The following is a 27,578-nucleotide window of genomic DNA, read 5'->3' as shown; positions in this document are numbered from 1 at the left end:
GTGTTGATGAGGCACTTTCTTCAAAGTTTCTGCAGGCTATTTGCCACACATCGTACATACCTGTGCAGTTCATTCCCTGGGAAGTCGCTTTTGCCGTAGCTTCCGCCTTAAAAATATTCCTACACCCATGCTGATTTTGTATCTGTTCAGTTCAAATTTAGATTCATTGGTACTTTTCCATAGTTACATTTCTTGTTCAGTTGATTTGTCCTTTTATTTATTCTGAAGTTTTTGATGTAAGACAAACAGGAATACCACCTTCTAAAATTACTACTATCCTACCATCCTCCGATGGAACATTAGCGGGAAGCAATATTCTCCAAAGCTATGAAGCATACACTGCCCTAAATTACATTGCAGTCGCTGCCCTGAGCTCACACATTTTTGAATAGAAAGGCTCCCAGGGATCTCTCTGTACTGACTGCATTTACTGCTTTAAAATATTTTTAACCCAGACGCTGAAGTGCCAGCCTTGCAGTTCCTCATGCTAATCCCAGCCTGGGTGGCTGTTCTTAAGGGAAAGCATTCAAAACATTGTAACAGTGCATCAACTTTGACCCTTTTCACTTAAACATGAGACTCTTTTTAAAAGTTTGAATTCCAGAGGGAATCACTGAACTTTGACCTGCTTAAAATTAGTTTTGTTTTAGTGCCTTCATGGTGACTCAACAGGCCAATTTTCCAGACACTTAAGACGTTTCTGCCCCTGAAGATTCCAGTTCAAGTCCACAACTATGTTTGCTGGTCAGAGCAGAACACTTTGTCCCAGGGTTTCAAGCAACAAATTCCCAGATCTCTCCATCTCTCTGCCAGATGTTGGCATTAGTTGGTATTAAGATGGATCTAAATACACACACACACACAATACACAGTCAGAGGACAGGCTTTTTTTTTTTTTTTTTCCACTTAGAGCCTTTTAGGAAAGAAAGTTTTCCACTCAAAATTCAGTCATGGAGAAATGTTTATCAGGATTATATAAACATTACTTAATAGCCTAATTCCTACAAGAATAAAACTCCTAACTTTTGGTAAGCAGTACAATGATACATTTATAATATAAGCTTTCTGAATCTACTTTTCTTAATGAGGAACAAAACAGTTACTGGGGTTTTATTTTCTAATTTATTACAGATTTTAGAAATTGTCGATGAATAATTACATTGTGAGTAAACATTATCACAGTGTTATACTTTCCTTCAATGGAATTTCCAATATGACATTTGTTGTCAAAAATTCATGACAGTTAATAGGTAAAATAAAGTTTCCAAAGAACTAAAGGGACAGCACATGTTAAGCTTGATTCAGTCCCCAAAACTGCTCCCCCTGTTGGAAAAAGGAACAAAGCAGTACCCAATTTCATTAATGCAAACTAACTAAGGTGTTTAATATGAAGGAAGTAGCTATTAGGCTGGAACAATTCCTGCATAAACTATGGACTTTAGAATTTTTAGAACAAAGATAAAGGCATTCAGCAAAAGAAAACCCATTCAGGATCACAAAACCAGAAAAAAAGAAATGTGGACATAGTTAACCAGGATAAAAGAATCACTATAATACAAATTGCATACCATGTTAAACTAGAAGTCTTTACTGCCTCTGAAGGGTGTGTTAGATATACTGAAAAGTGGTGCAAATGTATATACCAGATCTTTGTATTCAAACACCAGTTTTTTTAATTTTTTTATTGAAGGATAATTGCTTTACAGAATTTTGCTGTTTTCTGTCAAACCTCAACATCAATCAGCCAAAGGTATACATATATACCCTCCCTTTTGAAACTCCCTCCCACTTCTCTCCTTATCCCACCCCTCTAGGTTGATACAGAGGCCCTGTTTGAGTTTCCTGAGCCATACAACAAATTCCCATTGACTATCTAGTTTACTTATGGTAACGTAAGTTTCCATGTTACTCTTTCCATACATCTCACCCTCTCCTCCCCTCTCCCCATGTTCATAAGTCTATTCTCTATGTTTGTTTCTCCACTGTTGCCCTGAAAATAAATTCTTCAGTATCGTTTTTCTAGATTCTGTATATATATAAAGATATTCTGTATATCTTCCTTTTTCTGACTCACTTCACTCTGTGTAATAGGTTCTAGGTTCATCTACCTCATTAGAACTGACTCAAATGTGTTCCTTTTTATGGCTGAGTAATATTCCATTGTGTATATATACCATAACTTCTTTATCCATTCATTTGCTGATGGACATCTAGGTTGCTTCCACTTAAATCTATTCATTTTCAAAGAGCTACCAAGTGACACCCAAAGCCGGAAGTCAAAAACTACCTTTGGGCTTCTGCTGAGCCTTATGACCTAAGGAAGGGGCAGAACTGTTTGCACTAACTCCAAACCCAGACCTGCTATAGGGTCCACTCTTGCTTTGAGTTTCTCCTAAACCTTGCATCATTTTATATCTTCTGACAAATGGATCGTAGCCATCTTCCAAATATTCTGTGGCTGCTGCCTCTAATTTCCAAACAGGCTCTCTAAATGCTTTGGAGTTTTCATGAAGATGGGGAGGTCAGGTACAACTAGTGGTCCTTGATCTTACAGGTCCAGCTATTTTTTTCTTAAAGGACCACAGAGTAAATATTTTTGGATACTATCTGCCACAACTATTCAACTCTGCTCTTACAGTTTGAAAGTAGTCATGGCTAATGTGTAAATGGATGAGCATGGCTGTGTTCCAATAAAACTTTACTCACCAACAAGAGTCCTGCCCAGCCTCAGAAAGCTGTCCTAAACTCTCTGTGATCTTTGGGCATCTAATCTTCACTTACCTTTCATGGTCACAAAAACCAACCATGGCAAAATTATATTCGAGCTCTTTGCTTTCCTTCTAATATCAATACCAAATCTAATACTCGGAAAATAAAAACTATTCAACTGAGTCTCTCCATTGATTGCTTCTTTCATTTCCTACCCACTGAAGAAAAGAACACAATAGAGATGTTCAAACTGGAGGTAAATGGTCATTCTGGATCTGTACATTACTAATTCATTTTCATTTTATTCATAAGTCATTTAACACACACACTGTGTGTGAGCTGTCCTGAATGATCACAGGTTTCTTGTAAACTAAGAAAATACTTAGAAGTCATTCCAATTATTTTACATTTCAAGTACATGTGACTATTTGGGTTTTTACTGATGGTTAAGAAAATAGCACTAATAGTTCTGAAAACTGCGTCAATTACTTACTAGGAAGAGGTCAACTGAAATGAAAATTTCACATGCTACCCACTAGTACATTCAAATGACATGAAAATAAGTATGAATTACGTAAGATGCTAATGGAAATACACATACGTTAAGGATCAGACAGTAAAGGACAGTATTTAGATAAAGTAAAACTATACAGAGACATTCTTATGGAAAGACCAATATCTGGAGAATCTACCAACACATAATTAACATTGTAGTTGCTTAATTCTTTAATTGTCTTACTAATAAAATATGCTACTAATTGTGTAAGATATTTTGGCCTTGCATTCCAAAAGGCATATTTGCATTTTTCTTTGTATACATTGTGAAAACTAATATACAGGGTCATTAAAAAGTAATGTGACTGGTTTTTAAACAAACATACCATGTCATCCAAATGTGCTTTCCCTTCACACGGTCACCTGAGAAGGCCACTTACTCACTCTAAAGCTCAGCCATTATTCAAAGTATTTCTCCCTCCTTTAGAAACTGCTTTCTAAGTCTGTACCACACACATGCATACACATTTCTAAATATCCTCAATGGTGACAAATTTCATAATTTGAAAGTCAATTTTAGCCATTTTCATCATTTCAGAGAGACATTTATAGCCAACTCTGGTGAATAAAAAAAAGCATGATGAATCTTGGTATAAAATGCGAATAGAAAGTAATGAGATGGATGTTTTTAGTCAGGCTTGCAAATGATTCAAAAGACAATTCGGAGAGGAAGTTTTCCAAAATGTTTTGAACAAGGGCATCAATGGAATCAGGGTTCTGCTTCTCTGGGTGACAATTTTGAAAAACAACATTAATATGAATGCATAAATTATAATGTGATCATTGTCTTTAAAAATCACACTCCGTACTTTTCACTCACACTCTGCAAATACAAAATAAAGCAGATATACATCTTCATTCGGAAGGTTATTTATGCATATTCTGAAGCTTCCACGGGCGAAACTCACCATAGGTTGATTTATACATATCATATAAACTGAACTCTTTTGATCTTTCAAAAAAATGTAATTTTTAAAATTTCTTATTTTCATAGTTGGATATTTACACCCGACCCCACTCTGTAGCCTGCTCTAAACTTTCTACTCCTCTGTGCAGTCAAATCCTGACAAGAGCTTACTGTGGGATTATGCACAAAAACTGCAAATTTAAACAAGGTGCGATCGTATACTTTTTCACACATTAGTGTATCTTGCTGCACAAGAACACTAATGTATGCACAGTTCCAAAATAGCTTGGGCTATTACTGCACAGCCTTGAAAACTACTAAAATCCCAATAAGAGCACCTTTCAAAAGCTGTTTCTTCATTATCGCACACAAGGAAAAGCTTGCTTTCGCTATTTGTATTTTACAGTAGAAAAAAAATAATACAGAAATGTCTATGACATTGTCTCATAATTCTGAGGTCTTATTTCTTATTAGAGTCTCTGCAGTTATGAAAGTTGTTTCATCAATATGAATATGACAATGGGACTCAATACTATTTAATCGACTCAATTATGGAACAAGTGTGCTTTTTTTCCTTGTGCTGCCCTAGTTTCTTTTAAGTTGCATTTGAATTATTGATGAAGTTGCAATAAAGCATTTCTTTGTTACACTTAGTTTAGAAGTAGAAAATGATGTTTCATGGTTAATTTTTAGACTCACAGTGATAAAATAAACACACTTGTTGTCCTTTCAAAGAAAATCAATAGTGTGGTACAGGCTTAAAAGAATGCCTTTCCCTTTTTTCCTATTGTCTTGAAAACATGACGTGCTGGAACTGTGAATATAAATACAAATACAAAAGGAAAAATGGTAAGCAAAGTACACTATAGAAAATACTATTCCTGGTCTTTGGGGATACTGAAAGACTTATATGTATGATGAATTTAGGTTCTGCTTTTCCTCAAGTATTTCAAGGACCCGTTTAGACTTGTAGCAGGATAAGGCCCTGAAAAATGGAAGAATAGGTTTGGAGACAAGGACGATGCTTCTTATTTAGACTACTCTAATCACTACAGAACTGATGCCCTATTCATTCCATTTTCCAAACAACAGCCAGAATGATCTTTTTAAAAATGCAAATATGAATCCTTTAACTACTTGCCCTTACTTTTATGATAAAAACTCAGAACCTTAGCAGCATCTACAAGACCCTACGTGACAGGACCCCTGCCCCCTCCTCCAGCCTCCTTCTTCATGACTTTTGCCCTTCTTTTCTGTGCCCCAGCCACTCTGGGGCAATAGAAGAGGGAGGCAGAGAGTGAGTAGGTTAGATAGTATCACCGACTCAATGCATCTGAATTGGAGCAAACTCTGGAAGATAGTGAAGGACAAGGGAGCCTGGTGCACTTCAGTCCATGGGGTCACAAAGAGTCAGACATTCCTTAGCGACTGAACAACCCTATAATATATCCTTAAAGCTCCCCACACTCATCTCCATAATACACTTCATAGCCCTCCTCCGGACTCCTAGTGTAAAACCTTCACAGCCAACCTACATTCACCTAATCACCAGAGTAACTCATGTGCTCCATCCCCTCTGTGAAACATAGAATTAGCCATGGTACCCTAATGGCAAAAAGGCTACTCCAGCACACCACACACACCTACTCTAACTGCTTTACTTGTCTGCTTGATCCAAGTCTCCTTATATCATTTCTATTTGTTACTGTAATTGACTAAATTCATTAAATATTACATAAGTGAGAGAATATGAGGGAAAAAAGGATGTTATTTGTAATACTAGATTGAATGCTTTGGAAGGAATAAAGGTAAATTTTAAAAAAGCTCACATTAGGTTTCAATAGCTTCATAAAATTAGAATAAAAATTTTAAAAAAATTTAAAGATCAATTTCAGCACTTAAATTGCTTGCCTTTTAGCTCTCTTATCATTTTCAGCAAATCAAAAACCATAGAACGTACATCTCGAGTGTGACTTATCCAAGATGATAAGCAGTGGCACTCGAGACTCATCCTTAAAAGCCCTAACTACACATCAGTTAATTGGTAAATTAATAAATATTGATAAACAATGGAACAGCAATAAACCAACTGATTAAACACTGTTTAAAATGCTAAAATATATAGGGAATACGTCATTTCTCTATGATTCTATGCTTTAGCAATTTTTTTAAATTAACAATCCAGTTACCAGTCACAATTACACTAGACAAGAGAATGTCTCTCAAGTGTGATTAGCTGATTAATCTCCACTTTTCTCACTAAACTGGAAACTCCATAAGGGCAGGGACCAAATCTCTATTATTCACCCTGGTAATCCCATTAGTCAGCATATCTTATATGTGACAAAGAACAGACTCACAATAAACACACTTTAAATTAATGAATAATAGTTAATCACAGTAAAATATAACAACATTGTAAATTTTAAATTACTATTAAGATCAGTATGCAAATAGTTATAAACAGAATAAAAAATATGGATGGAATCGCCTGAAAATGTCAGGGCACAATATTTTTTGAGAGACAGTATTTGTCCTTCACTCAATAATTAGAAAGATCACTTGAATGTATATTTAAAAAGGAATCAATTATTTATTATTTTAAAAAGTATTTAAAAAAAAAAGTATTTAAAAAAAAAAAAAAAGTACCATTCTCTAGCATAATGAGGTTCTACCTTATAACTTATGAACTATATTTAAGATTATGTGATTACTTTTTCTTGGGAATCCAACCATGATCACTATATCCTTATTAAGACTTCTATATACTGGTTGCAAATCTTGCTACCTTTTAATCACTAATGAAAAGTAATAATAATGCTACCTGAAATGTATTTATCCCCTTTCTTCCAAGAAATTCAAAGCAACCAACGTTTTGTAAGCAGAAACTGTTAAATATAAAATGAAAACACAACTAAAATGAACTTTGATTAAGAAAATAAAAGATGTTAATAAGGAAGCCAAGCTATCCAAAGTTCAGACACAAAACAAATCTAGAATAATTCTTTAAAGTAAGGCTGAGTATTGCTATAAAAGTGCTTTTAAACATTTAAAATTTCCAAAGGACATGAAGAAACTTACTACATTTATGAAAGGTTTTGTCTTCTTAGGTTCTCTACTGCTGAGAGACACAAATAAAGACATCTTTTCATTGTTGCATGTAACTGATTTACAAATCTATGACTCCAAGAAAAAATAAGCAATGAGAGAACATTCAAAAGCATTCTGGCATATTAGGCAGGATATGGCTCATAAATTAGAGCCAGATATTCAGAGGGGTAATGGTGTCAGTGTGGCCCCAACCTTCTAGTTAATTATGAGGAATTGCTAGACATGAGGAAATGCTAAGTCATCATGACCCTGGCTAGCATGCACGCACGCACGCACACACACACACACACACACACACACATTCCCTTCATGATTTTTAAAATATCGTAAAGTACCACAACTGTGTTCTAAAACCTCGTGTTCGTGTGTGCTCAGTTGCTTCAACCGTGTCCAACTCTTCGGAACCCTATGGACTGTAGCCCACCAGACTCCACTGTCCATGGGATTCTCCAAGGAAGAATACTGAAGTGGGTTGCCATGCCCTACTCCAAGGGATCTTCCCAACCCAAGGATCAAACCCACATCTCTGCATCTCCTGCACTCCAGGCAGAATCTTTACCACTGAGCCATCGGGAAGCCCGTTCTAAAACCTTATTTTTTAATACCTGTAGTTCATGCTATCACATTTAAATAGTTGCACAGACCAAACTCATAAAACCATCAAAGTCTGTCGTCAGTACTTTCTCCCCTATTTAGTATATAACTTACACTCAAGAAAACTAGCTGAAAAAGTCTTCAAGAAGGGTTCTAAAAAAAAAAAAATCCACTAGCATGATAAAAGAAAATATCATAATTTTTGCTTACATTTTTATTATATAGATATTCCTTATTCCCTCTTTATCTCAGGCCTTTTAATGTCTCTTTTTGTATGCTTACTATTAGTAAAGCAATATTTTCTTTTTTATTGATGGTGTATATAATGATCAAAGGACGTTAGGAGAACACTGACTTAGATGCCCGTCTGGGAACCCGGAAAACCTAGATTACACTCCTGTCTGCATACTCGGCAAGAATTCCTCCTCCTTTGTTATTACAGAGAGACACCATCTCCACCACCCTATGTCTATGTCCAATCAGCTATCCTACCTCCAATTAAAATGGTCTCTTGGTCTCATTTCATAAAGACATTTTCTCCAAAGCTGGAAGTTCCAGATGATCCACATTTCTTTTTTTAATCTAACTATTAATAGATTGCCACAGGGCCCTTCGTGTCACAACTAGAAGAACTGAATGTTAATGCCACTGTCTTCTTTGTCACACATTGTGACATGATGGACTACACCCTCTAAACATTTAGCTAAATTAATTCACATAAAGCTAACAAATGATTTTAAAATATAATCCTACAAAAGTCCAGAGGTTTTCAAAGTAATACTAATAATGCAAATACAAGTGAACATGGGAAAATGGCAGAACTGTATCTCTAAGACCCACTGCTTACCCCTTTGTCAGCCATATTTCAAGGAAAATCTATAGGAATTCAAAAAAGTAGAGTCTCAGAAGGTTGCGTTTAGTGGATACTGTAGTATGCTACTTGCTGCTGCTACTGCTGCTAAGTCGCTTCAGTCGTGTCCGACTCTGTGCTACCCCAGAAACGGCAGCCCACTAGGCTCTGCCGTCCCTGAGATTCTCCAGGCAAGAATACTGGAGTGGGTTGCCATTTCCTTCTCCAATGCATGAAAGTGAAAAGTGAAAGTGAAGTCACTCAGTCGTGTCTGATTCTCAGCCACCCCACAGACTGCAGCCCACCAGGCTCCTCCATCCATGGGGTTTTCTTAGGGGCATTGATTTCCCAGCTTCCAAGAGCGTTGGCTGCTGAATACTCACATCTAAGCCCCCTCTGAAGAACTACCCCTCCCCCCTGCTCCCCAGGGATGGCTCACATCCAGAGCCAACATATGGTTACAAAGGCCTGGCCCACTTGCCTCAGTTCAGGACATCTCTGAGGAGCCATCCAGTTCCAGAGTTATGCATAGGCTAGCGGAAGCCTCAGCTGCATCACAGTCCTTAGTCCTTAGGCTCCTCAGCCCTTCATGGCTGTTGTCCCCAAGAGCCATCCCAATAAACCCAATGCGTGCAACTCTACGTGTCAGAGTTGGTCTCCAGGGAACCCTGATGTACGACCACTACTATTACTTCAACTGTCATTTAAACTGAACCTCGCCCTTAGTGTTTACTGCAGGCTGAGTGTTAGGTCCAATACAACACATGTACATGAATTGTGAATACATGTGCATGCGTGCACGCACACATTCTAAAGGACTGTGTGCTCTAAAAACTTCACTGGTGGGGTACCCCTAAAGTACTAACATGTCACCAAATATGGATTTTAATTGCTGACTTAAGGAGAGTTTTCCATTTTTTTATCCAGTATACCATTAGTTCATTCACAAGCAAAACAGACCATATTATTCAACACCATAAGGTTCCCCATGACCTACAAGACAGAATTTGTGGCCTTTGGGTCTATGACAAAAAGATCACCTTGATCCAACCACTGCCAACATCGCCGCCTCATCTCAGCTGGTTCCTATCACGTACTTTATGCTCTACCAACACCACACTGTCTGTAATTTCACAAACACACCATGCTCTTTCTCACCTTCTTGCCTTTTTAGTCACACTGTCCTGTCTGCTTGGAATACCTTCCTCCCTTCTCAGAGTACCTCCCTCTGCCTTTCTAAGCTTAACTCAGAGCCTTACCAAGGGCAGGTTGGCAGGAGCAGTGTGCCCAAGTATAGGCAATAAGTGGATGCAATGTCTGCATTTTAAGAACAATATAACTAACTAAAAGTCAATGGGCTTTTTATTATCTAATTCTAAGAATAATTCTAAATGATGTCAGTGATAAAATGATCTTTCCAACCACAGCTGACTGCCCCCAAAGTCTACCCTGGTTATGCTACTCCCCCTTTTTAAGCCTGACTCAGAAATTCCAGTAAACATTGAACACTTTTACTAAAACTTGTGGGTTTGAATAGAAACCATTATTAACTCCAGAAAAACCAAAAAAAGTAAAAGTAATCAACATACAATATCCTCAGTGGTCAACAACACTTACAGAGTTAAAGTAACTGTGTGTTTGGTTTTTTGTTTGTTTGGGTTTTTGTTTTGGGGGGGTGCCTTACAGCTTGCAGGATCTTAGCTTCCCGACCAGGGATCAAACCAGCAGTGAAAACACCGAGTGCTAACCACTGGACCACCAGGAAATTCCTGTAACTGTGTTTACTGAACTGATTTAACTCTAAAAAAGGAGGGAGATGAAACTACATTGAGACAATGGGAAAAGGAATATGTGTGATGTTAGGAAGCAAGGGTGGGGGAAGAGTAGTATAACAAGGCCAACTAGTAGGAAGTCAATCAATAACTCACATTTCTTGGAAAATAAGGAATAAACATTTTATTCAGAAATACAGATACAGAGTTGGAAGTAATAGGAGTGGCATGATCATCAATAAGACAGGTGTGCTATTTTGTTATGTAGCTTTGAGTTTTACACAACATATATACATTATTTCAATATATATTTAATTGATTAATAAAACACTCAACTCACCCTTCAATTCACTTAGAAAACCTTCCCCAACCTCTCTTCCTTGCTCTCAAAATACTCTAACACTATACCTATCACACTGATACATAATTACCAGTTTATGTTACTAACCTCCCTATCAAGTAGAGGTTTGTGCAGACAAGAACCAAGATGTACTTATATTTGTATCCCCTGGCAGAAGTGATACATAAATTTAAATTTAAATGTGAACTCAATAAATTTTTACTGAGCTCCAAGTAGATAAAAGTAGTAATAAGACACAGGTTTCTGATTTCAAAGAATAACATTTATGACCATAAAATGTCATCATGTAGCAGAACTCATTATGGCCAAGGACTGTTTTATAGACTTTATACTCTTTCTCTCATTGATTCTAGACAACTGCTTTATGAAGTACATATAATTATCCCCATTCTGCAGATGAGGAATCACAGACTGAGAGGTTAAGTAGGCTGCCATACTAAAGATGTAAATGAGGATCCACAATAGGAGTATAATACTGGACTACAAATCCACATCCCTAGGCAAACTCACAGGATCTCTCAAAAGATAAGACATGTTCACAATATGCTTATAACATGGAACAGTCAAAGCTTTAAAAGTGGCTATAGATGTAAATATCATCAGATCACAAGGAGAAAGCATCAGTCAGTAGATTCTGTAAGGATGCTGTGAAAAAAGCAAACTTCAACTTGGAAATTAAGGGATGGGTAGTGTTTCAGAAAATCTATGGGAAAGTATGATATAAACCAAAGGAAAGTCCAGAAACATGAAAGCAAATATATATGTAGAGACAGAAGACACTATACATTTTGTGTCAAATCTCTCGCTTGAATGCTGCTGATGTGCTCAGTCGTGGCTGACTCTTTGCAATCCCATGGACTATAGCCTGCTAGGTTCCTCCATCCATGGAATTTTCCAGGCAAGAATACTGGACTGGGTAGACATTTACTTCTCTACTATGCTTAAATACTCAAGGGCTAAAAGAGGTATAGATGCAGTCAGCAGCATCCGTGGGAGGCATATGGACTTACACATCTTTTCCCCAAACTTATGAACAAGAAAACAATGATTAATTATCAGATGGAATATTCCATTAGGTTGGTAGAATTGGAGTGGGGGCAAATACAAAGCACTGAAACTAGGTGATCTCCCCTCCATGTTTGCTTGTAAAACCTTTCCTATCATCTCCATCTCTGATACTACTGCTAAAGTCCAAAATCAAAGCCACTATCTTTCTCTGTGTAAATCACTGCAACGGCTTCCTTACAAGCTTGCCAAATCCATTCCTTCTTCTCTTAAATTTGGTCTACATGCTCTGGCCACAGATTTTATCAGTCTCTTGCTTAAAACTATTCAATGGGTTTCTTATCACTCTTATTTGAAGAGTCACCTTCGAAGACTCACCTTTGCAGCGCCATCAATGTCCATTTCCCAGTCACTCTGCTCCAGCAACGCTGGCCTTCTAATTCCAAGAACACACCCACCCATCTCTCTCTGGAACCTTTGCATATACTACTCGTATGTCTCAAAGGTTTTTTCTCTTGTCCCCTTTTTCTCATTAAAGTGTTAGTCACTCAGTCACGTCTGACTCTTTGTAACCCCATGGACTGTAGCACACCAGGTTCCCCTGTCCGTGGAGCTCTGCAGGCAAGAATACTGGAATGGGTTGCCATTCCCTTCTCAGGGGATCTTCCAAACCCAGAGATTGAACCTGGGTCTCGCGTGGGTCTCCCACAGTGCAGGGGGATTCTTTACTATCTGAGCCACCAGGGATGAGACCTCGATGAGACCTCAGTAACCATCCTTCAAATGTGACTTCCTCATGGCTGCCTCCTCTGGCTGTCCTGCCAAAATAGCAGACACTTCTTCTCCATGTTGTATATACTCCTGCAAAATACAGTTCTAAAGTTTACAGTCATAAAGTCAGGTGATATACAAGGATTTGTATATAAGGTATGTGCCTGTTCCACACATCACAGACACTCTAGCAGTTAAAGTGGGGTCTGGCTCACAGGAGGTGCTCAACAAATATTTGTTGATTACTGAAAATCACTGCAGATGGTGATTGCAGCCATGAAATTAAAAGACGCTTACTCCTTGGAAGAAAAGTTATGACCAACCTAGATAGCATATTCAAAAGCAGAGACATTACTTTGCCAACAAAGGTCCGTCTAGTCAAGGCTATGGTTTTTCCAGTGGTTATGCATGGATGTGAGAGTTGGACTGTGAAGAAAGCTGAGTACCAAAGAATTGAGGCTTTTGAACTGTGGTGTTAGAGAAGACTCTTGAGAGTCCCTTGGACTCCAAGGAGATCCAACCAGTTCATTCTAAAGGAGATCAGTCCTGGGTGTTCTTTGGAAGGCATGATGCTAAAGCTGAAACTCCAGTACTTTGGCCACCTCATGCGAAGAGTTGACTCATTGGAAAAGACTCTGATGCTGGGAGGGATTGGGGGCAGGAGGAGAAGGGGACGACAGAGGATGAGACAGCTGGATGGCATCACTGACTCGATGGACGTGAGACTGAGTGAACTCCGGGAGCTGGTGATGGACAAGGAGGCCTAGTGTGCTGCAATTCATGCTGCAAAGAGTCGGACACAATTGAGCAACTGAACTGAACTGAACTGAATGAATGAATAGACACATCAAAAGAGAAAGTTTAAACCCAGAGTCAAATGGATTGGGAACCAAGGAAAGTCAGACAATGAGGAGGTCTGAAGCAGATGGAAAAGCAACTCGGGGAAAATTCCTCGAGTCACAGAGTTCAGATGCAAGCACTGGCTTTTCATGAGATACCTTTGGAAGGCCCCTGACATGAGCATTCTGAGAGGAGTTGACAAGGCTCATGTGTCGCAGACACTTTGAGAGCCATTTGGGAAACCATGCTCAGCTTGAATCCAGACCAGAAGCAAACTGGTCTCAAAAGGACAGTTTCCAATATGAGCTTGAAAAAGTAGAAGGCTTGGAGAACATGGTAAGGCCCTTAGAAAGCAAACTTAAAGGTCTGGATCCCATTGGGTGTGGTATTCAGGCACCATGAATGTTCAGGAAAGGGGCAACACAATCTCAACAGCATGTCAGGAAGACTGACCTGACAGCGGTAAACAGTGTCAATTTTAAGGAGAGATCCCACTTTGGGGAACTTTGCCAAAGTTCAGAAACAAGCCAAAAAGAGCCTGTCCTAGAGGGATAAAGGTACATGTATAGAGGAAGAGGAAAACACAAGCATCATTTTGAGCCATGACTCAACTGGACTTAAAATATACTTCCCATGTTACAGTGGGCAAGAGCCCCAGCCTCTGAGCCAGACCACTCTGTGTTCAAGTCTCAGCTCCACCAGATGCCAGCTGTACTACTTGGGGCCAGCTCAGTTTCCTTATCTGTACAATGGATCAACATGTGTATCTACATCAGAGAATTCCTGGGAAGAGCCAATAAAAATAAACTGCTTAGCACAATGCTTGGCAACAGTATATTATCAATCAACATCAACTGTTATTTCAAGCTAGACAGGTGAAGTAGCACAGTGATGGCACGCCAGGGAACTTATGTGGAGGGCTTCTCTTCATATCACAGGAAGATAGTCATCTCTGTTGTAAAGGGTTAACTCCTGTCCTGGCTTCTGCCTGATCTTCTTTAGGACGCATCTGCCTTTCTGGCTTCTGATCTGGATCTATGCCAAACACAAGCTCTGCCAACTCTTTCAGAGACCTTATTCTTCAAGCTGCTTGAGCCATTTCTAAACTTATGCTTTCGACATTTATTTCCAACTTGCCCTCTTACTCTAATGCCGCCCCCTGGAAGCAATCCTGGATACTAAACTTGGAGGCAAAAACCCCTCCATAGCTTCATGCGCCACTTCTCTCTTCCCAAGAAATGTCAGAAAGATTATGTTGAAAGCCAGCACAATGCTAAACTCGGTTTTTAAGAGTTAACAGAGAGTGATTTTTTTTTTCTCCAAGGATAGGTAATAGCATCAGATTCTGAAATTAAGCACAGCAGGAAGAAAAAGCCTGCATAGATTTCACAGAGTATCACAGGCCTCTGCAATAAAGCACTTAAAAATGCCTTGTATTGCTAATTCTTTACACAATCTCCTTTTATTTCCAAAGCAGGATGCGGGGCTTGAGCCACGAGACGCACATTGATGTTAACATTACACCGCTTGAATTAGAGCCATTTTTCTACTGAAACTCCTGTTAGGTTTAGAATTACTTTTTTACCGTTTCTTCCCCCAATACATTTTCCAGCCTGACATTCCAGATCAAATGAATGGCTGCCTCTTTGAACAATGCTGAACCCACCTTTGCAGTCATTACCTTAGCAAGCATCCTTCTTCCCAAGATTACAATACCCAGGCTTTGAGTTATATGGGAAATCTGCCTGCTAAAGGTCACTGGACCACAGGCCACTCTGGGAATTCTAAGTGAAGGAAGGCAACTCTCTTCCTCATCTGCTTTCGATTTCCCCCCTCCCCCACCCCAAGTCAATACCCTTCATTCACGGATTGAACTCTTCAGCAATTACTTATTCAATAGTCAACCTGGGCAAGGCACTGTGCTAGGCATCACCGTGGATTTTCGACACAGCAAAGTGAAAGTGACGTGAACAGCAAAGCACTGTCTGGGGGCAGGCAAACCATCAGACGGAGATGCTCCTAAATTCCAAACAGACTGCCCAAGAACTTGCAGTTTTTATGAAGATTTGCTATCTTCATCATCATCCATTATTGGTTAGCATTCATCAAGATTCTTCTTCTCTTTTTCCAAGATATTTTTGCATCATTTAAAAGCTTTCTTTTTCAGCCCATGTGGAAACCCGGTCACTTATTCAATAAATATTTATTAAGGACTCTGATCATTTGGAGAACAAAACAGACTCAGTCCTTATCCTCATGTAGTAATTGCTGCTCCCAAGATAATACACACAAACAGCAGCTGGATGATTTGATCCCATACAAACCCCAGGTTTGCTTTTGCACTGTTTGTTTGTTTGTCTGAAGGCACTCTCCTGTAAGGACCATATTAGTCTAATTATAACTTGTCCTTATCTGGTCTCACTAGGATTCCTTCCCAGCATCTTCCTTCTCTATTTCTTTAACCACAATAATCATAATCAAGCTATTCTAATCTATTCGCCACATTGCTCTCTCCCTCCACCTGTTTTTATTCATTTGTTAAGCAAAGGTCTTTAAGCACCTGCCATGTTCCAGACACTGTTCTAAATATTTGGGATATGGAACTGAATAAATAAATCAACCCCAGGTCTTCAGTTTACCTCTCCATCTGTCCTGGAAAAGAAAGATCTTTCTAAGTCTGGAATGCACATAACTGCCATCCTTCCCCCGACCCAACCCACTCTGTGGCGGGTCCCATCACTCTTGACCTTCAGCATGCTAGCATTCCATATACCCAAACTTACTTAGGTTCTTTAAAACCTAAATAAATGACCAAAAACCTGAATCCAAATCACCAAAAAGTCTTTCTAGCAATCCAACAATCACCTGTGCTTTATTCTGGCACTTCCACTACTCCTTGAGCATCTTTACTTTACCTCTATAAGCCATATATATAACTTACTACCAATGTGAATCAATAAAAAGTTTTTATCACTGGTTCTCAAACTTTTATGTGCAAAAGAATCACCAGTCATGCTTGTTAAAAATTCAGGGTTAGAGGGCTTCCCAACCACAGGGGTTCAGGTTTCTTATGTCTGAGAAGGGGACAGAAAAGCATATTTTCAAAAATATCCCAGGTGGTTTTCAGCAAGATGACTGGGTGATCACCTTTGAGACACACTGCTCTATAAATTCCTTTGATGTCAGTTTTTATGTATTCAGGATCTCTGCTTCAAGTAAAAATATTTCCTGTTAAGTATAGCTTAAGCAATATCTATCTGTGTGTTCAATAAATATTCTTTGGCTTAGTAAATGGATCAGTGGGTACTTGATAATGATAAGTGATGTTTAGAAATTACTTTACACTTCTCACCTGCTCCTAACTGTCCCCTGTGGTAGACAGGAAGGCATGGTTAGTGCTCGCATTTCATGGATAGGAACCCACACCAGCATCTTGGCCAGGGCATGATGGAAAGAGTACACGAGGGGTTGAGTCAAAAAGACTGAAATCCAGGCAGTGATTCTCCTGTTTACTAGTTGAGGAGAACGAGCAGGCACCTGACCCCTTGCAGTTTGTTTGTGGAAAAGAGATAATAGCCACTTAATGTGTGGGCTGTGAGGATTAAATGGGATTATCCATGTAAAGCACCTAGCAGGTGCCTGGAACATGGTCGATGCCTAACCTCTATTAGTTTTCTCACCTCCCCATCATGGTGGGTGCCTTGAATCAGAATGCAGCTTAGTTTGCAAGACAAGTTGGCTCAGCCATCATTGATTCTGTGGCTGCCTTGTTCCAAGTACTGTGATTGTGCTGGAAATACAATGCTGTGCCCTCAAGGAGCTCAGCTTCCAAATGTTTGTCACCTATTGCTACCCCCTGTCAAATCAGGCAACTGTATATATAGCAAACTCTCCACTTCTCACTTCCTCTGGTGAGATTAACTTTATGCATGTGGCGATGGTGCAGAAGGAGAAAGACCTTGTGGGAAGAGAAAGGTTGAGAAAAGCCCAATAAGCAGTGACAGAAGAAGGGAGGCATGTTTATGGGGCTGAGGAGGTCCCTAGAAACAAACCGTGAGCCTATCAACTTTTCCTAATGGCTCCTGACGGTAAAGAATCTGCCTGCAATGCAGGAGACCCGGGTCTGATCTCTGGGTCAGGAAGATCCCCTGGAGAAGGGCATGGCAACCCACTTCAGTATTCTTGCCTGGAGAATCCCATGGATAGAGGAGCCTGGTCGGCTGCAGTCCAAAAGTTGGATAGACTGAAGCAACTTAGCACATATTAACTTTCTTTACAAACTTAAAGGAGACTTCCCTGGTGGTCCAGTGGTTAAGACTTTGCCTTCCAACGCAGTGGGGCTTGGGTTCCATCCCTGATCCAGGAGCTAAGACCCCACAGGCTGAGCGGCCGAAAAAAACAAAACAGAAAACAGAAACAAACTTGGAGATTTGTTTGATTAGTTAGTGTGCATTAAAACTATCACTTCACTTCCTGATTTAATGTGCAAAGGCATGATTCTGCTAGCCATCAGGGTACAGTGGAGATGCGGCTGAGAAAGTGAAGGAGGAAAAGTCAAGACAGAATTCTAAGAAATGGTATGCACTTGTTCCAGAGCAGCTCCCAGTCCAAGAGGAAAGTAATGAGACCGCCTGTGCCAGATACATGTGACAGGCTGCCAACACGGCGTACTGACAGCGGGCATCACAAGAACGTCCATGCACATCGCAGTCAGCCCCTGCTACCACCCATCAAACAACTTCAGCTTTCAGTAGCCATGAAGGGCACCCGGGAATCCCAGCAGACATCCAAAATGAGGGCAGGTTCTAACCCAGAATGGGAATGGACCCGAAACTGCAGAGAATACAGTGTCGGATTCAGCAGAGGGGCTCTCCAAACATTCAGTTTGTCAATCTTTTTAACAAGTGACATGGAAGCAACCAGCACTCACTATTTGGGGAAAACTATGCCAAAAGCCTCACAGTAAGCAGTCCTTATCCTGGGCACAGATTCCCTAGAGGGGGCACTCATCAAAGGAATGTGTCAAAAATTAGCTCCCTCTTCCTGCCTCCCATCCTCCCTGGATTCTGAAGTTGTCCCAGTGCCAGTTTCCCACAGTACAATACACAGAACCACCTAAAACTCAGGGGCAAGACACCAGTGATCTCATTATCCCAAGATGCTAAATCAATGTCTTCCATTCCCCCAAAGCCTCCCCAGCAGGCACCGAAGAATCGCCCCCCACCCCCCATGACCTTACTGGGAGCCAGATCCTCCCTCGCAACCACCCCACCCCCGACTCTGGCCCCAAAAAAATAGCAACAACTCAATTCTCAGTCCAATAACGTCTTTTCTCAGATGTTGTTCTCCCAGTGGGTAGAAGAATGAACTGCTGCAAGGCCACCAGCTCCTCTACAGTTTCTTTTAATTTAAAGTTACAACAGGAGGGAAGAAAAGAGACTTTCTATTAAGGGACAACTCCCTGAAGGGTCTCTTAGCTGACAATCGAAGGACTGCTCATGGCAGTGATCAAATCTAACGAAACAAAGTGCGGGTGGCTCTGTGACTCATCACAGCAGTAGCTCGCACTGAGGGCCACTTGAGTTCAGTGCTTTGTGGTGCAAGGAAAGTTGGTTTAGGAGCAGAAGCATAGGGGAGCAAAGACTCGCAAGGTGTTTGAGGCTCAAGATAAAATGCAGACTTACAGTGCAAGTTGCTTCTCGGCTGAATAGGAAGCCTAGAGGGGTACGGAAATGAAGAGAGAGTGCTGTCTACCTCGCGCTTTAGAGCAAATTACCTGAAGATGGTCAAGGTCGGCAGCTGGTCTATCTGTTGCACAGTTGACAGCCTCATAAAAATAAGGGCTGAAGCCTGAGAGCTAAACTGGGTGACTCTGAGAAGGCGAACATGAAGGATGCTTGCTGGCAGAAACCATACCTTCTAATTACATGAACTACCTGTTGTTAAAATATATTTACAATCCCCTGATACAATTCACCTATACCTCTCAACTGCATTTTATGAATACATTAAAAAGAGAGAAATATATGTTGAACATGTCCTCTATGCCACGCATGGTACTGTGGATTTATATAGAATCTCAAAGAATCTCAATCTTGACTAGCACTCTGTGAGGTGTGCTACATACATTTTTGTGATACAGTCATTTTTCTCATTTTACAGTGGAGGAAAGTAAGATGTCAGAACTCAAAGAAATCACCAGGTCTGTTTCTTAGTGGCGAGTGCACCCAACCAGGGGCTTCCCTGTTGGCTCACTGGTAAAGAATCTGCCTGCCAATGCAGGAGATGGGGGTTCAATCCCTGGGTCAGAAAGAAACAGCAGCCCACTTCAGTTCTTGCCTAGGAAATCCCATGGGCAGAGGAGCCTGGCGGGCTACAGTCCATAGGGTTGTAAAAGAGTCGGACACAACTTAGCAACTAAACCACCACCATCACCACCCAACTAGAGCCAGTACTCAGGGCTATACTTCCAAACCACTACCCCATTCAGGTCTCCTGTGGTCAGGATATAACAAACTCAGTGCCCCCACCAGCTGGCCCTCTATGACTTCAGGGTCATTTGTGCTCCAAGGCCCTGTTTCCAGGGGCTGCTCCTGGCCAAGGACTGAGCACAGTGAGGGCTGTGAATGCAGCCATTCCACTGAGACAGAGGGCTCCTCCAGTGGCTGACTCTCATCTCTCTAGCCAAACCATCTAGCTACCATCCTGCTTCTTCCTACTCAGTCCTCTTTCCTTCCCTCTCTCCTTGCGTAAGTGTCAAACCTGGATCACAGGTTCTCCTATGCCTTCCCTGCAAAACACTTCTTACATGTTGAATCACATCTTGGTGTCTACTTCTTGATGGACTCTAATGCAGTAACCAAGTTATTTGCTTTTTTAAAAAGTCTTTTGCTTATCTTTGGTCAGTAGACTTACGGAGAAATTCTCTGAATCATTGGGAAAAGAAAACTAATTTTCGCAGGTTCTGTATACCATCTATTCCAGTAGGCAATGATACATTATGTCTTTCTCCTTGCACCCAATTTAGACAAACAAACCTATGAGATTCTCCTTGAAGGAACTGTCGACTCTATAGGACAAAACAATGCAAAGGCAGATTTATTTCTTTTTCCAAGTGGAACTTCTCTCAATCCATACATGCTAAACTTAATATAACCCAGAGGCAGATGACTCTCCATGGATAAAATCACAATAAATCTTCCCTAGTTTATATCTGCAACAAGAAATCAAAAATTGTAACAAGAAGAGAGATCTATAGTTAGGTCCTAAAGCTTTTGTTTCTTTCACGAAGGAACACTTATATGAATAAAAGATAGAATTCACACTTGCACCAGATACAGCATCTTAATAAAACCACATTGTCAGAGATCATACATAGATGTTAACTGAATCACCATTTTGAAGTGTTGATCTCAGCCTCAAGAAAGTGATATATTTTTCTTCTTGGATTCAAATAAGTTCAAAGCAAGTACAAAATGAAGCTTTGAACATTATTAATGATCAAAATCTAGCTTTGATTGAAGGAAGAGAGGAGTGCAGCTAACAATTACAGAACACCTAGTTCATGAGACACCCTATGCTAGGAATCTGATATACAATATTGAGTGTAATCCAGGCAATATTCCTACAAGAAAAGGATTATAATCTCCAGCTTTAGAGGTTAAGAAAAGGGGCAGAGCACTGAATGTTCAGAACTCCAAGTGAAGTCCTGGAAGAATTATAAATAGACCTAAATTGAAAAGCTCTGCAGGCTAGTGGGTTGGCTTCTTTTGCATCCTGGTTCCCTCCTGAATTCCCTAGCTCCCAAACTTGAACTGGTGCTGCAGGGACAAGGCACTGAGCTTCCAGGGAACACCAATAGTGTATCCCTTTGCTGTTCTACTTATCCCCTTTGGACAAGGGGTAGCATATAATCATGAGGCAACTGAATACAGCATCAAAGATATAATCAGGTGGCTCATTTTTTAAACTTCTAATAAACTTTCAGCAATGAAGAGCTGATAAATGGGGGCTTTCCCAGTGGCTCAGTGGTAAGGAATCCTCCTGCTAATGCAGGGAACACAGGTTCGATCCCTGACCTGGAAAGATCCCACATGCACAACTAAGCCTGTGGACCACAACTACTGAGCCTGTGCTCTAGAGCTCAGGAGCCACAACTACTGAGCCCACGGGCCACAACTACCAAAGTCTGTGTGCGCTGTAGAGTCCATGCTATGCAACAAGAGAAGCCTTGCAATGAGAAGCCTGCGCACTGCAACTGGAGAACAGCCCCGGCTCACCGCAACTGGAGAACAGCCCGCGCAGCAACAAAGACCCAGAAGAGCCAAAAATTAATTAATCAATTTTTTTTTAATGAATGAAAGGATCTCTACCTGCAGCATGCAATACCAACACCATCACCACCGGTGCCACTTCCTGGAGATGCATTTTTTTCTCGGAAATTTTAAGACTCAATTTTTAAAGGCTGGCTATTGCATTGATTCTTTAAATGCATTCATTTTCCCCCTGATTTTATGAATATGCTTCCCCCACTGAATGTCACTCTTACTCAAAAGCAGAGTAATTACTTCCCTGTAAGGTATGATTTGAGTGCTACAACAACAAAAAGAATGCCTATGTTTCTAAGTATTTCTCCCTGGTAGCTTCACTTGATACTCCGTGTTTTTCTCTAAGGCATTAGATGGTACCAATAAACTGCAATATTAATAATAACAACATTTAGTTAGATAATTAAACCATAATAAGCTATTATCACTTTGAATCCATTAGTTGATGAGCCAGAGGTTAAACTGGGCAAATGGGGCAAAAATTCAAAAGACTCCATTACAGCAAACTGGGCTGTCATCAAGGGCCTATCCTAAATCCAGGCCCCTGATCAGGACGGCATTCCAGGGCACTCATGAAGGCAGCTAGAGGCATAAGGGTTGGGAGAAAACCACCCAAAAAGCATATTCCCCTTTTTTAAAACAAGGACACTGAATAGAGCAAAGTTTATTTAAAAATACCATAGACACGTCGCAGTATGGCCCAGCTGAAAGTGCCTAAGGTAGCTGAGTATCTGCCCTGCTACTGGGCCTTAAGTGTTCCATTCGCCCCGTTTTAATATAAAAATCACTATTTTTAAGCAAAAGGTTAAATCCTGGCTTCACAGTCTTAGAAACTTCATTTTACTCTTCCATGAAAAGCAACTGTACATGCAAATGCACTGTTAGTTTAACTGAAGGTGGTTCAAGTACGCGTCTTCCTCTGAAATCCTTCTAAATCCTAGGTATGAGTGATTATATCACATACAGAAAATAAACAACAAAGACCCCACTCACATTTGAGAATCATTTACCATCCCCACTCCCTAAGCACCCTCAAATAGGAAATGGAAATAACAAGACTTATCATAATTGGATTAAGAACTATAATTCTTTAATTCATTCATCAAATTGAGGCATTTGGAACAGTTTATTTACAGAGTTGTTTAGACAGTTTTGTGTGGTGTTTTTTAAGATAAACCAAAATGCCTTTCTGAAAGAAGTTTCAGATCCCAAATCATTAACATATGAAAACCAAATGGAGACAATTTACAAATGGGTGTTTTAAAACAACGTTTGGAACAAAATTAGACTTTTATTTTATTAACTATCTACAAATCTAAGCTCAGGATATAGCTTATTTGAAACAGCCAAGCACTTTCTTCGCCTTTCAAATAAACCTCCATTTCTCAGGCTAAAGAAGTGTGATAAGCATGTGAGGGAACGCATCAACTTCTGGCCTAGACAAATAAGTTTTCCAGGCTACTCTCAAAACTCTTAATTACAGCATTCTCTGCTACCAGAGGTGATCAGACACTGGGTGAATCATCCAGGTTATGGCCATCAATCATAACAAACAATTCTACCTGCTGGAAATCTAAATAGTGTTCAATGTTAGAACTCTAAGTTATTTGAAATCCAGTATATTTTAGAGTAATAAAAACAAGTTTTATACTGCCCTGATTATTATATTTTTTATATAATCTAGCTGCACTTATTTGCTTAGTCATATCCGACTCTTTGCGACCCCATGGACTGTAGCCCTCCAGGTTCCTCTGTCTATGGAATTCTCCAGGCAAGAATACTGGAGTGGGTTGCCATGCCCTGCTCCAGGGGATCTTCCCCACCCAGGGATTGAACACAGGTCTCCGGCATTGAGGGTGGATTCTTTACCATCTGAGCCATCAGGGGAGCCTATATAATCTAGACATACCTTCAGAACAATGATTGCCTATCACTCAATAAAGGGATACAGCTTTTACAAGAAGACAGTTTGTTCTTTTAGTCATTATATCATATTTTTCATTTGCTTTAAAAAGAAAAAAATTCTCCAAGCATTCAAGTTTTTTAACTGGAAAACGAAATTTTAAACTCTCCCTACAGCTTCTGCCTTATGCCCAAAAAGGATCAAAAAAAAAAAAAAAGAAGCAGCAGCTATATCTCAGTATAAACTTCACTCTTCTTATTTACTGTTTACTCCATATACTCCACAGATAACATCTTTATAAGCATATATTCATTTTTCTCTTTTACAAAACCATGTGTCAGTCTAAACAGGATGTGCATTTACATGTATAGAACTAAGTTAACTTGAAATAACCACTGGATCTCAAATGCCTGGTTATTTACCAAATAAGTTTGAGTTTTGAATCCCGTCTGCCATTCAACCAGAACTGTTCAATCTCAACAACAAAACTGTATAAGGTTTCTGTATGAAGAGTTCAAGCTCTTTTTTCCTGTATTAAGAGTACTCTTTCAAGTCTATATCAGATTGATTCAATACTGCCCGCTCAAAATGGCTACAAAAAGATTTTTTTAACCCACAAGCAAACAAAAACTCTCTTATTTCTGCATGTACAAGGTTGTTAGAAAGACCACTGGAAAGAAAGGGAAAAAAAGAATTTCAAGGGAGTATGCTGCTATATAATTAACACAAATAACTAAATAATTATGCACATCCCTTCCCATCCCCACAATTAAATGTTTTTAAACAACTCATGTGATGAAAGATCTACCTTTTAGGCAAACAAAAGCCATCCCTACCAGTTTAAGGATTTAACTGATGCTGTATTGCATCAGTTTTAAGTGATGCTTATGATTTTTATCTTGTATACTTCTGAGGAATAAACAGTTAATGACATAATCTGCAGGAGAACTTTACACAATGCCTAAGAGAACTTTCAGTGTAAGTACTTATGATTTTAAATCATTGTGGCTGGATTTATCTAAGCTTCAGCCTCAGAGCTATATTTAAATCAGGAAGAAGCACCCCCAGAAACTCTCTCCCATGTATCAGCGTTGGAAACCAGATTCCTTTCCTATCAGAGTTAATGGCAGTTCACCGTACAGCTGAATTCTTTCAAAATTAGACAGATCAAAATTCAGCAGTTCTGTAAAGACTCTAAGAGACCGTCCTCCTTGTAAATGCTATAAAAGTCCAAGTTAAAAAACATTTCCGTATACTTTAAAACCATCTGGCCCTTAACCTAATCACTTCTGGCAATCGAGCCTTACTCCTGGTAATCCTGATCAAAAAGTCTGCTCTGGTTTTTCTGATTGAAATGTCCATTGCCTACAAATCTCCCACACACCTTCTTGATTGGCCTGTTTTGTTTGTGTGGTTTTGTTTTGTTTTGTGTGTGTGTGTGAAAGATACTAAGGGCCATTATTTATGAACAGCAAGGAAACAAATCACTCTTGTCTAGTCTCTCTGCAGATTCCCACACTTATTACCCAAAATCCCCCAGCTCTTCCTCGGTCTTGCCCTGAAGGAAAGAACTGTGCTGGGCCTGAAGGCAGTCTCTTGGGGAAACCGGCTTCTGCTTTTCTTGAGAAACTACTTTGGATATCTGGATATAGTGAGGATCTCAACTGGGTTAGAACCAATCCCTAAACTTTTCTCAAAAAGTACAGCTGACTGCCACCCAGAGTGCCTGGGCTGGCTGGCACTGAGAATATCGTTTTGCACAGTCACAGAATTTCTCATTTTGACCCGCTTTCAGTTGGGAAAGGAAGATAACGACATGAATTCACATTCGCCACCGCTCTGCCTTTGGTCACAGAGGCCAGCGTCTTTAGATATTCACCAGAGTCCACCTATATATGAACAGATTCGCTTTGTAACGTGGAAGGGAAGTTACTTTTAAAATATGTAAACAGTGCTTCGTGTGCATCCCATGCCAGCCGATCAATACTCAACCAACTGCTGCTAACAGACGCAAACATTTCCAAATGCAATTTGATCTCAACTCGTATAACCTCTTTTCCTGGATTTAGGACTGGAGCCCAAAGTGCAAGCGAGGTTTCCCCAACCCGCGCTTCAAGTGACACAACACGTGAGCGGTCTCCACTTCATACTCGGAGCGGGGTGGGGGGGTGCAAAACTAGTTGCAATTAAACATTAAAGCTTCCGGTGTCTGAAATCCCTAGAGTCCACAAGGATGAGGCTCCTTTCCGAAATTCCGGGCGGGAGGGGCCGGGAGGGGGTTGCTGGGGAGGAGAAAGACTGATGCGGAGAGGGATGGCAGAAAGCGAAACAAAAAGACAACCGGGGGAGCGCTCAGGTAGTGGGGTGGGCCGGGGTCGCGCGTCCGTCCGGGGAAGGATCGGAACCACCCCGCCCCGACCAACTTTGAGGGGCTGCCGCGGGGCGCGGGCCGAGAGACACGGACCAGCCTTAGCGTTTTCCCAGCGCTCCTCCGGCCCGCCTCGCTCATCACCATCTCCACCGCCACCACTTGCAAAACAATACCGGCAGCGGCACGCAGGCTCCCCGAGCGAAATATATAAAGTTAGCCGTTTGCTGAATTGGGTCCAAGCCCGCACTCCGGGGTCCCCGGCGGACGGCCGTCCCCCGAGGAGGGGTGGGGGGACGGGGCGGCTGTCAGCCCCGAACCTCCTCCCGCCTCCCCGCGCCCCCACCCTGTCCCCCTCCCTCCGTACTTGAGGAAACTCCGCCGGCGGCCCCCTCCCTCCTTCGCCGGCTCTCCAGCTGGAGCCGCGAGCGAGTGCGGCGCGGCGGGCACGGGGAGAGCGCTGCGCCTTGGAGGGCTGCCCGCAACCACGTCGGGACCCACAACAAAGTTAAAACGCTGCGATTCACGCACCTTACCGGCTTTCCTCTGCGTCTCCTCGGGCGCGGGATGCAAAGTGGCACAGTGGCGGGCTGGGGGGCCCCCCGGGAGGAGACTGGAGATGGGTTTGGTGGCTCGCCTTTTTCACTCTGTATGTGTGTCTGTGTGTGTGTGTCTGTGTGTGCGCGCGCGCGTCCCTCTCCCCCAGTCTCTGGCTCGCTCGCTCGCGCTCCCCGTGTAGCTCTCAAGGACGAGGTGAAATCCCTTGGCTGGTCATGAGGCGGCTTCAGAGACAAACAACACAATGCGAGTGCAAATAACAAAAGGCAAAAAGACAGTCGGAACAATGGGGGAGGCGAGGGCAGCGCACCCGCCGCCGGTCAGCTCGGCCCGGCGCCCGCCCCGGGGGGGGCGGTGGTGCCGCGGGGGCGGGGCGGGGGCTCGGGCTCCCTCCAGGTCGCCCCCAGGGCGCCCGCAAACCCACCCTGACCTCCTTCCTGCCGCGGGCCGCCCGGTCGCCCTCTCTGTCCATCCGAAGGGGAAAGAGCCCGGAGTTGGCTTCCCGGTCTGCTGCCGAGTAACTAGATTGTAAATAACGCGGCGATGACCCACACCGGGCAGGAATGTTATTTTTTTTTTTTTTTTTAAAGAAAACAATCTGCCCTCCACTTCAAGGAGCGATAAAATGAAATGGCAGGAGGGGAAGGAGGCAGGGAGAAGGAGACTATCTCTAGATCTTGATGGAGCTCGCGTCTATAAATATGCATTCGTGTTTAGTCAAGTCCCCTTTGTCAACTTCTTCCCTGCGCTGGAACCTCACCCGCTGTCCTGGAAGCATCACCTGGGCCCCTTGGCGCCCCCCACTCCCGTTTGCACGCGGGAAAGCCGGCGCGGAAGGCGCGCGTGGGGGTCTGCGGCTGTCCGCGGAACCTTCTGGGAGGCGAGCCGCCGTCCGCCCAGCGCCGAGGCTGGAGCGGCGAGTGGTTTGGTTTTTAAAGCGACCACTG

General features: G+C 41.5%; 1 protein-coding gene across 6 annotated transcripts in view; it reads right to left on the bottom strand.

Annotated features, from left to right (window-relative positions):
* Positions 1–26,879, bottom strand: part of SOX5 (SRY-box transcription factor 5) — a 1,175,689-nt gene extending 1,148,810 nt beyond the window's left edge. For 5 of the 6 annotated variants that reach the window (XM_061417626.1, XM_061417628.1, XM_061417625.1 and 2 more), the window contains exon 1: positions 26,605–26,879. The gene's annotated coding sequence lies outside the window, so the exon portion shown is untranslated. The remainder of the gene's footprint in view (positions 1–26,604) is intronic. The other variant, XM_061417629.1, reaches the window with a different exon arrangement.
* Between the last annotated feature and the right edge of the window lie 699 nt (positions 26,880–27,578).

This window comes from Bos javanicus, chromosome 5 (genome assembly GCF_032452875.1).
Source record: "Bos javanicus breed banteng chromosome 5, ARS-OSU_banteng_1.0, whole genome shotgun sequence".
Taxonomy (NCBI): domain Eukaryota; kingdom Metazoa; phylum Chordata; class Mammalia; order Artiodactyla; family Bovidae; genus Bos; species Bos javanicus.
The sequence above is the reverse complement of the archived record's forward strand: the minus strand, read 5'-3'. Positions and strand labels throughout refer to the sequence as shown.